This window comes from Lactuca sativa, chromosome 5, assembly GCF_002870075.4.
Source record: "Lactuca sativa cultivar Salinas chromosome 5, Lsat_Salinas_v11, whole genome shotgun sequence".
Lineage (NCBI taxonomy): Eukaryota > Viridiplantae > Streptophyta > Magnoliopsida > Asterales > Asteraceae > Lactuca > Lactuca sativa.
Genome location: NC_056627.2, coordinates 94,397,729 through 94,409,082, shown reverse-complemented (window position 1 = coordinate 94,409,082; position 11,354 = coordinate 94,397,729).

Below are 11,354 nucleotides of genomic sequence, written 5' to 3'. Positions count from 1 at the left end.
ACGAAATCATCTGTCCCTTCGGGAAGGGACAATACCGGTGCGGTGCATAGAGCTCGCTTCAGGGTCTGAAATGCCTTATCCTGTTTCTCTTTCCAGTCAAATGTCACGCCTTTCTGTGTCAACGTGGTGAGAGGTTTCACAATTCGAGAGAAGTTCTGAATGAATTTGCGATAGTAGCCAACGAGACCTAGAAATTGACAAATTTCTGTAGGCGTCTTCGGTGGTGACCAGTTCTCGATAGCTTTAATCTTGGACGGGTCCACGTGGATTCCTTCCTCACTAACCACGTGTCCTAAGAATTCAACTCTTCGGATCCAAAATTCGCACTTAGAGAATTTCGCGTATAACTTCTCCGATCGTAGGGTTTCTAGGACTCATCGTAGATGATTTCTATGTTCTTCCTCACTCCGAGAGTAAACGAGTATGTCATCGATAAAGACAATGACGAACTAATCTAAGTATGGACGACACACCCTATTCATCAAGTCCATAAACACTGCAGGTGCATTAGTCAGTCCAAAGGGAATCACTACGAACTCGTAGTGTCCGTAACGAGTTCGGAAAGCTATCTTCGGAACATCCTCCTCAAGCACTCGTAACTGATGATACCCGGACCTAAGATCAATCTTGGAAAAGTAGCTCACCCCTTGCAGTTGGTCGAATAGGTCATCTATACGGGGAAGAGGGTAGCTATTTTTGACCGTGAGTTTGTTGAGCTCTCTGTAGTCGATGCACATACGAAATGATCCGTCCTTCTTCTTTACGAACAAGACCGGTGCTCCCCAGGGTGAGAAGCTTGGTCTTATAAAGCCCTTGCTGAGCAGCTCGCTAAGCTGACTGGACAGTTCTTGCATTTCTGCAGGTGCTAAACGATAGGGCGATTTAGCTACGGGGGTAGCTCCTGGGACTAGGTCGATTCTGAACTTAACCTGACGATTGGGAGGTAAACCGGGGAGTTCTTCTGGAAAGACGTCGAGGAAATCGCATACGACTGGAAAGTCTTTTATATCTCTCGTTTTCTGGCTCGTATCAACAATGTGAGCAAGGAATGCGCGATATTCCTTACACAAGTACTTCTGGGCTTGAATACTCGAGATGATGCGAAGGCTCGTACTGGGTTTGTCTCCGTAGATTAACAGAGTTTTGTTATTCGGTAGATTTAAATGGATTGCTTTGTCGAAGCATAGGATATTAGCGTGATGGAGACTCAACCAGTCCATGCCCACTATAACGTCGAAACTCTTGATCGACACTGGTATGAGGTCGATTGGGAAAGTATGATCATCTAGTGTGAGAGTGCAACCTAAGTAGATTTCGTTAGAGCTTTCCGTCTTTCCGTTAGCCATTTCTACGATGAATGTTTCTTCTAGTGGTTGTGGGGATTGCTTAAGTAAGTGTTTAAAGTTTTGGTTTATAAAGCTTCTCTCTGCTCCACTATCGAATAAGACACAAGCATAAGAGTTGTTGAGAAGGAACATACCCGTGACTACTGTGGGGTCCGCTACTGCTTCATTGTGGCCAATAGCGAGTAGTCTTCCTGTTCCTCCCGTATTCCCAGCCTTCAGACAGTTTTTCTTGAAATGGCCAGCTTCTCCACAACCATAGCAGGCCGGGCTCACTCCCGAACCGGAGACCTGAGAAATGGGTTTGGGCTGGGATCTGCAAAACCGGACGGTATGGCCCTTCCGGCCGTAGTTGGTGCAGTGTAATTCACGGCAGGGGCCGTTGTGATGGAAGGGGCACTTGGGGCACTTGGGCAGGTTCCCGACATAGGTTTTTGTTGGTGCAGGGGTAGCAGGAGTGGTGGCGGCATGGACAGCCACGATTTGTTGGTCTTTGGAGGAGGTTTGAGTTTTCTTGCCCTTCTTCTGATCCCAACGCTTCTTCTTTTTGTCAGTTGATTTGGGTGGTGCAGTGGTAGTTGTGATTGTTGTTGCTGGAGTGGAAGGAGTTTCATGATCAATCAACCTGTGGGCCAACTCCTTAGCGCTGTCAAAGGTTGCAGGATGTGAAGATAGAACGTTTCCTTGATACGGGGGCACTAAACCCCAAATGTATCATTCGATCTTCTTGCTCTCGGAAGGGATCATGTTAGGGCACATAGCTACCAGGTCGCAGAACCTGGCCGTATAAGCCATTATGTCTGTCCCCTTCATCTTGAGGTTCCAGAGTTCCTCCTTAAGCTTCTGAACCTCACCTCTAGGGCAATACTCCTTTCTCATAAGATCTTTTAGTGTATTCCAGCCCATGGCATTGGCTATTGCTAAGGAGAGTGAATTGACATGGCCATTCCACCATGTCAGGGCCCTTTTAGTGAAGGTGGCAGCAGCGAACTTGATTTTGCTCTCTTCGGGGCATGAGCACATTTCGAAAACAGCTTCAGCTCTTTCGATCCGTTGGGACAGAGCAAGGATTCCTCCGGTCCCATTGAAGAACATTGGTTTACAGTTCATGAAGTCTTTATAAGTACACCCCTGTGTACGTGGGGGAATTTCACCATGTCTGGAGTTGGCGCCCATTCTGGCTCCACTAGCATCGCCGAAATTTATTTGGGCCAAGGATGCCGTCACAGCTGCGGTCAGAGCTATTTGAAACAGCACTGGATCGAACTGCGGAGGAGGAGGTGGTGGTGGGGTTTGAGTCGCAGGTCTGCCTTTGTTCGGGCGCTTGCGAGGAGGCATCTTTTACTGAAAGTTCATAGAGATGATAACAATAGTAATAGTCTATTGCAAGTATGATAAGAGTGTTTCATGGACTAAATCAACATAGCCCATTCATCAGAGAGAGTCATAGCAATAGAGAAGTTAACTGCCATTTTTACTGGTATTAATGATGTAATACAAGTTTGGGAAAAGTGACCTAACAGTAGGTCTTACATCAAACCATAAGGAAAATGTTGGCAGTCCAGAGGCCTAATTAGGGTACTTTCAAAGTTAGGAATGTTTACAGACAAATGCTCTACTGAGCATAGAAAAGAAAAAGGCTAGTCCTTAAACAAAAGAGTGAGATGCTTCGACATCTTCTACTGGTGATGGGTACCCATTGGGCAAGCCCTCAGATCAACTAGTTGTCGCATGACTTCCTGAAGATGTGTTCATGAGCCCTCTGACGTGCTCGGAGTTCTCTAACTTCGGCTCGGGATGCAGCGAGCCCTCTGACGTGCTCGGAGTTCCCTAACTTCGGCTCGGGATGCAGCTAGCTATTGCTGTAGAGCCTCATTGGTTCTCCTCGTCTTGTCCATAGCTTCTTCCAGTTGGCGAATGCGAGCAGTGTTGATGTTAGATTTGGCATCAATTTCCACAACTCGGCCAATCGCTGCTTGACCTTGCTCGACATTAGGCAATCCTTCGAACCATGATGGGCAAGACTCGGTCCGCTGATCCCCCTTCGCTTATGTTGTAGAATCTTCGGTCTCCGTCGAAAGGTAACGACTGACCCTGCTCATCACTCCATTGGTTTAGGGTTATTGCCCACATGGGAGTGGGGCCTTGAAATACCAGACGGGGGTTAGGATTTGGAGCTGCTGGGAGCAGGTTGTTGACTTTTGGCTCGGAGTCGAAGTCATCCGAGAAGCCTTCAGTACGGTGATCATCCAAAGGAATCGGGTGATCATCTTCTGGTTCCTCATCTAGCCATCCTCCATTGCCTTGGTTCGGATAATACGAGTCGCCGGGATGGTGAAAGCCAGCCATGTTATCTACGCGAGAATGGGGAAAGAATGGTTAATAGGCGTACTAATCTAGAATACTTTTTAAGATGATCGTTACTAATCGGCCCAATACTTGCATAGTGCATACCAATTACATATAACCGAAGCAAGATAGTCCTTCGAATAAGTAACCCTAACTCCAGATCCCTAATCAAACAAGAACACGAAATGTAGCAAAGGTCACAGATTCTGAGTCTATAGCGCCCTAGTCACTTGTAACCATGATGTATCCACTTAGCAACTATTGTCCTACCAGTAACGACCCTTTTTGTTATCACTTATGCAGTTAGTAGAGTATAGAATACTCCCATAGTATTCTTGTTCTAACATTCTTGTGGTAGTGTTGGTAAGTTTTTAGACTTGTTGCAACACCACAATCACTCTTAGGCACATGCTAGTCACTCCTAGAGAGATGTAGTTGATCAGGCTACATCCACCCAGGTGTGACTATATGTCTCTAAGTTTAATTATGCTGTTCAACAATCTTTAATACTTCTGTTCTGTTCTAGAATGATAATGACTTTGTAATGGTGTATGTATATGTATATACTTAATTAAATATTTTAGTATTTAAAAGTATATATTCTTGGTTATAGTGTTTTAGTCCCGAAGTTTTTATAGTTTGTATATCTTTTATAGGTTGATATACTTGATTCACTATAAACAATGACTCTGATACCAATCTGTCACACCCCAAAACCAAGAACGGCGGAATACGTTCTGGGGTGGAGGACGTCATGTACAGTATCATAACAATTGCACAATAGTAACAACAAGTGACAACAACCATTTCATTAATATAGTAAGTTTAATTACAAACGTGTTCTGTATAGTAAATAGACACCAAAAGTATACCAAAAATAAAAGATGGGTCTTGAATATGCTCCATCTTCTCAAAATCTGCACCAGTACCTGTCTATCTTTGACCTGAGGATGCAAGTTATTTTGAAAACGAGTATCAGCATAAAGCTGGTGAGTTCATAAGAATTTAGTGTCGTTGTTTGTGTAAAAGAGTTTTACAAATATGTAATATAAAAACTGAAACTTATGTTTGTGAGTAGTAGAAATCCCTAGAAAATCCTATATTTTCCAGAAATGTACATTTGTAAGTTAAATCCTTTGAGTGTGTAAAAGTATTATCTTTGAAACCTTCAGTTAGAAAAGTACAGTAATAAATCTCATTTGAGTAACATAGTTGAAGAAATGTTATGCCTGCTAACAGTAGTAGTGGTGCAACTTTAGTTAGTAATAGATATTTTATTTACTTCGGGATGTAAGCTTTGACTTTAAGTCTTAGTACATTTATTTGGATATAGGTGTAACCCCTCATGTAACCAACTGTATGATAGTAGAGTGCCCGATGACCTTCCTGGTCATGCGTAATGAAGTGATGTAGTGCCACCCCTGGCCTAGTCGGCTCGGACTGTAGTTAACAGTCGGAATGTAATAGCGTCCGTCCTGTATAGATCTATACATGTAGTGTTGCTTTCCTTCCGGGAAGCCCTGGTCACATGGTGTAAGCGCGGTAGAGTGCCTTATAGAGGGATAGTGTGTTATTCTCTAGATATGTGTATTCTCTTGTGTTATAGTATAGTAGACTTTTAGTATAGTACATAAAGTGTTCTCTTATACGTGCATTAACTTGTAATAATAGCCGTTATAGTGAGTATAGTAGTAGTAGAGGTAACGAGCAGTAGTCTTAACTATACATATTATAGTTAACTAGGGTGTATGATTTCATGCCTTTGAATAACCAAGTATTGAATAAGATAAAGACTTTCATATCTAACACAAATATATATGATATATAACTAAGAAATCAATGACAGTCGGACGGACAACAGATACCCTAAGACCACATCAAACAAGAACATGAAATAAGGCGAGCTATCGGTCCTAAGTCCTTCAAGACTTACTTATATAAATATATTCGTGTAGATATATTTTAAAAGGAAAGTAGTTTAAACATAGTTTTGAAAATAGTTTAACAACAATTTAACCTTAAAAAAGCATTTGATAAATATTTAAAACAATTTTATTGATAAGTAGTTAAAAGTATAGAAAAAAAAATCCCTTTTTGATGGTAAGTTATGAATCACATATGATTTAATAATAAAACTTGTAGCATTAAACTTGCATCCCTCCCCCCTAAAACATATAAAAACATTTAAAAAGGTCCATTAAGGGGTATGAACTCACCTGAAATGAGTAGATCGGGTGGAAGTGTCGGATGAGCGTTTAGTGTCAAGTAAAGACTTGTACACCATTTATGACCCTAGTAACATATAAAGACATATGTTTACAAGTAATTAGTGATTTAAACTCTAATTAAACACATATCGACATCCTAATGTGAATAAAAGTTCTATGGTTAAGTGCTAGAAGTCTAATGGGTTGCTAGGAAGGAGTTTTAGACCTCACTATGGAGTTTACTCCTCACAAACCCATCCTTGGTGAGTTTACGGTTGGGAGACCACATCCCCCATGAGTTTACGGCCGTTAACTCATGGGAGGAGTATAAGTGAGTGATTTCAAGCCTCTTGTGGTTCTAGAAGGGATTCTAAGGAAATATACAAAGCTATAGGGGCGTTTAAGGTTCCAAAAGAGTACTCCCTTGGAGTTTACGGTCCTAGGAACACTCCTTGGGAGTTTACGGTCGTAAGCCTCATGGATTAGGCCGTGAACTATTGGGCACCCTCCAACTTCAATTTTTTTGGACCAGAGTTAGGTGTTTCAAGTCTGAAATTGTAAGTCCCTAAGTCATATCTCAAGCCTAAATGTGGTTTGGAAAGGTTTTGGGCTTGATTTGCATGTTTAGAGGGAGTTTACGGTCTAAGCATATGCTTGGGCCGTAAACCCTCTTTCAAGCCCTAAAACTTGTTGATTCATGACCCAAACACTTCTAGGTTAAATCCAAAACTAGTTTCTAAGACTAAAGGGGAGAGTTTTGGGCATTTGGCACCATTTTAGGGGTTTACGGCCTAAGGATGCTCTTAGGTCGTAAACTCCTTATGTTCGGCCTTCTTGCATGCTTTTTGAGCTATAACAACAAGCAACGATGTTTAGAACAAGTTAAGATAAGGGAACTTACGTTTTAGAGACGGAAACTTGCGGTTTTGGGATGAAATCGGACTTGAGGAGAGAGAGTAGAGAGAAAAAGAGTGTCTAGTGTGATAAAAAGGTCTTAAGGAGTGTCCACCCACCCTTATATAGGGCTTGGGTGTTGTACCCGGTATACGACTACCCGATACTTATGTTTAACGAGGTTTAAAGTTTTACCCGGTTTAACGGTCGTAATTAAAAATAAACTTTTTCCAACTAAATGGAAATGTAATTTACGTGTTTTTATTTATTTTATTACGACGATAATAACATGAAATGAAAATAAAATAAAACATTTCATTGATTTGTCTACCCCAAATTAACGGAACTTTTTATAAAATAGAATATTTTATTAACGGAAACAGGTTATAATGACGAAATAAATTTTGGGTTGTCACAGCAAGGCCCAGTATGTGCTTTATATGTTATTGTATGGTATGTGGTAGTTTGGGGGAGCTCACTAAGCTTCGTGCTTACAGTTTCAGTTTTGGTTTCAGGTACTTCCACAAGTAAAGGGAAGAGCTTGGGATGATGGCATCGCATACACCACCGCTTCAGTTTTTATCCTGGGAGTCGATTCAACTTTTCGTAGATATGATTTGATACAGTCTTGATACAGTTTTCTCATGATACTTTATTATGGTTTTGAGATATGACGTATGAGTTTTTATTTTATGATATTGATATAATGATTTATTCATGATTAAAAAAAAAATTTTGGGTTGTATTTTGGGATGTTACAATATTTATGACTCCATGCACTTCAAAACGTATGAAAAGGCTACTCATAAGGTCGAGAGTTGCTTATACTCAACTAGACCAAGATTGTGAGACCAAAATGCACAAAACTTAAGAACTAACAAGATATAGTGAAGCATTCATCAAGTTTGGAACTTTATACCTTTTGGAGGTTGCTTGAGAGGTGCAAATCCCAGGTATACAATGTTTGAAGCTTTCCAAGTGCACTCCAATGATCTTCTTCCTTCAAGGATGAACACAAAAACACTCAAATAGCTCAAAAACTCTCAAATGAATACTAAGGTTTGTAAGGGGTTGTTTGGGAGGATGGAGGCTGAATTTGGAAAGGATTTATGAGGGTTAAGGTGTTTAAATAAGGCACAAAAACCCGAGTTTAGGTTATGCATTTCACACGAGTACACCCTACGTACTCTCTATATACATCATTCGTACTCAAGACATGCACGATGTCTTTTAATGACCTATGCCCGGTGTACGCCCCAAGTACGTCCAGCGTAGGGACCATTTTTGCAACAATTTTACATTTTGAGTCAAGAAGGAAAATTACCTGATTTGGTTGGGTGTTACAGTTTCGACTTAATTTTTTTTAAGCCTTTTTAAATATCAGTATAGTTCGAGTTTGTCTGCATTTCGAAGTAATTTTTTTTATGTTTTCATGCTTATTTTTATGTACGTGTTTTTTTCGTTCTTGTTTTTTTTACGTCGAAACGTAACTTTTATCAATACTATCATCAAAATTCAACTTAAAAAATCCAATGCTTATAATTACGACTTTATCTATTGTATTGATAAAAGTATAACTTGAGCATGCTCACTTGTTGTGGAACATTGATGCGAGTCTTGCAAAAATTTATAGTGGCCGAAAAAGTAAAGCCCATACTTATTTTAATGAAAGCACGAGGGGGGGGGGGGTTGCAGATATCCTAATGACATTAACCCCCCCCCCCCCCAAAGGTTATGTCACATGAAAGTTAGTCGCAGAGAGTCGAACATTTTCAAACGCCCGAATTTTTAAAGCGTTCAACGTCAAACAAAGAAGTTTGTGCAAAACAACAAGTTGTAAACAGAGGGAGTCGAGCTCGTATACCAATGCCTTTTTCAAAGAAGTAAGTTATGATATATTTAACTATTTATTTAAAGTATAATTAATCTAATTTTTAATATTAAATAGGACATCACTTGAATCGAAGCATTTCGTAAGGCTAATACCAATCGCCAATGGGTATTTAGTAGTCTTGCAGTCGAGCAACAATACGTAAGCGGTTAATTTGTATTTTCATATAAGTGTTTATATTGTCAACGGGGTATTTAGGAATCTAATTCTTATGATGTTTATCATTTTTTGAAAATACAAAATGCTTTACTCCAAGATATCAATCAATAAACCCAAGCTTCTTCTGAAGCAAGCGGTCTAACACCAAGTGATATAAAAAATTGTTTTTAAAGAATATTGGGTGTTCAACACGGACATATCAGAGACATTGGGCGTAAACCTTCTACGGTTTTGTCTATGTACGATAAGGAACAACCGATGAGACAACAACTACCACAATCAAAGGTAATTGTTAGTTTAAGTTGAAAAGTATAATGCTATAATGGAAAAACAAAAAAAGTAGGATGCTATAATGATATGTTGGTAATTGTTTGTTTAGTATATAGTATAATGCTATAATGGAAAGTAGAATGCTATAATAATATGTTGGTTATGGTTTGATATATTGATATTTTGTATTTTGGTAATTTTTGGAAAGTACAATGCTATAATGGAAAAATGAAAAAAGTACAATGTTATAATGTATATGCAATATTGTTATCATGTAATTTTGTTATTATTTGATATGTTGGTATTTTGTAGTTCGGTAATTTTTTGGAAAGTACATTGATTTAGTGGAAAAATGAAAAAAAAGTACAATGTTGTAATGTACATGCAATATTGTATATGAAGTATGTTTAAGTGTATTTGGAAAGTAGAATGATATAACGATATAATGGTGATTTGTATTTTGGTAATTTTTGGAAAGTACAATACTATAATGAAAAAATAAAAAAAAATACATTGTTATAATGTATATGCAATATTGTGTATCATGTAGTTTGGTTATAGTTAGACATGTTGGTATTTTGTAGTTTGGTAATTTTTTGGAAAGTACAATGCTATAATGGAAAAATGAAAAAAAGTACAATGCTATAATGTATATGCAATATTGTTTTTGATGTATGTTTAAGTGTTTTTGGAAAGTAGAATGTTATAATGATATGTTGGTATTTTGTATTTTGGTAATTTTTGGAAAATACAATGCTATTATGATATGTTGGTAATATATTTTGTTTTCTTTGTACTTGAAAATCCTGCAAACAATACTAAAGGATCTGACATGTTCTGCGGCACTGGAAGACTGATTTCACTCATTGCTGCCACGAAATGATAACGAAGGAAACGAGGGAGTGATGAGGACGAGTAGCTAGTTTTTTAAGATTTAGGAAATGTTTTGTTTGAATTAATATTTTAGATATAGTGCACTTTGTTTTGATGAATATTTTGGATCGATTGTGTATGAATTAATATTTTGGATTAGATATAGTATTAAGCGTGGTTAATGTTTCGAACTATTTTTCTGTAAAATTAAGTTTTGTAACAATTTTATGCATGTTATATTGTATTTTTTCATAATTATAATGTTAAATAGAAAGTAAAATATTTTAGCGGCGACATGAAAGTATTAATGAAGACACAATATTAGCGGCGACAAAGAACATTAATGGAGACAACACGCATTAGAGGCGACATATTGATCGTTTGTAGCCAGGCAAGAACGACGACCTTTTTGTGGCGACATGTCGCTGCTAATAGCTTTAGTGGCGACATACACACGTTTTAACGGCGATGCCTGTTACCGTTAATGATCACATTTATGTTTCTCTCTTCTCTCTCTCTCTCTCTCTATATATATATATATAATTTGTTGTCACTGAAAATAACTATTCGACGTATGAAATTATTCGTTATCACTGTATCGTGTTCGTGTTGGTGTCCTACTAGTATATATATATATATATATATATATATATATATATATATATATATATATATATATATATATATATATATATATATAGAAATAATTTGTTGTCACTGAAAATAACTATTCGACGTATGAAATTATTCGTTATCACTGTATCGTGTTCGTGTTGGTGTCCTACTAGTATATATATATATATATATATATATATATATATATATATATATATATATATATATATATATATACTAGTAGGACACCAACACGAACACGATGCAGTGATAACGAATAATTTCATACGTCGAATAGTTATTTTCAGTGACAACAAATTATATATATATATATATATATATATATATATATATATATATATATATATATATATATATATATATATATATATATATATATATAAAAGTAGGACACTAACACGATACAATATTAACGAATAATTTCATAGGTCGAATAGTTAAACAAATTATTTCATATAGAATATATATCATATTCTAAAGAATTTGTAATGCATTGAAAACCATGAATTGTGATTCTCATTTGACCATTTTCTGTTTATTTATGATTATATATCATATTCTAAAGAATTACACAATTTCATACGTCGAATAGTTAAACAAATTATTTCATATAGAATATATATCATATTCTAAAGAATTTGTAATGCATTGAAAACCATGAATTGTGATTCTCATTTGACCATTTTCTGTTTATTTATGATTATATATCATATTCTAAAGAATTTGTAATGC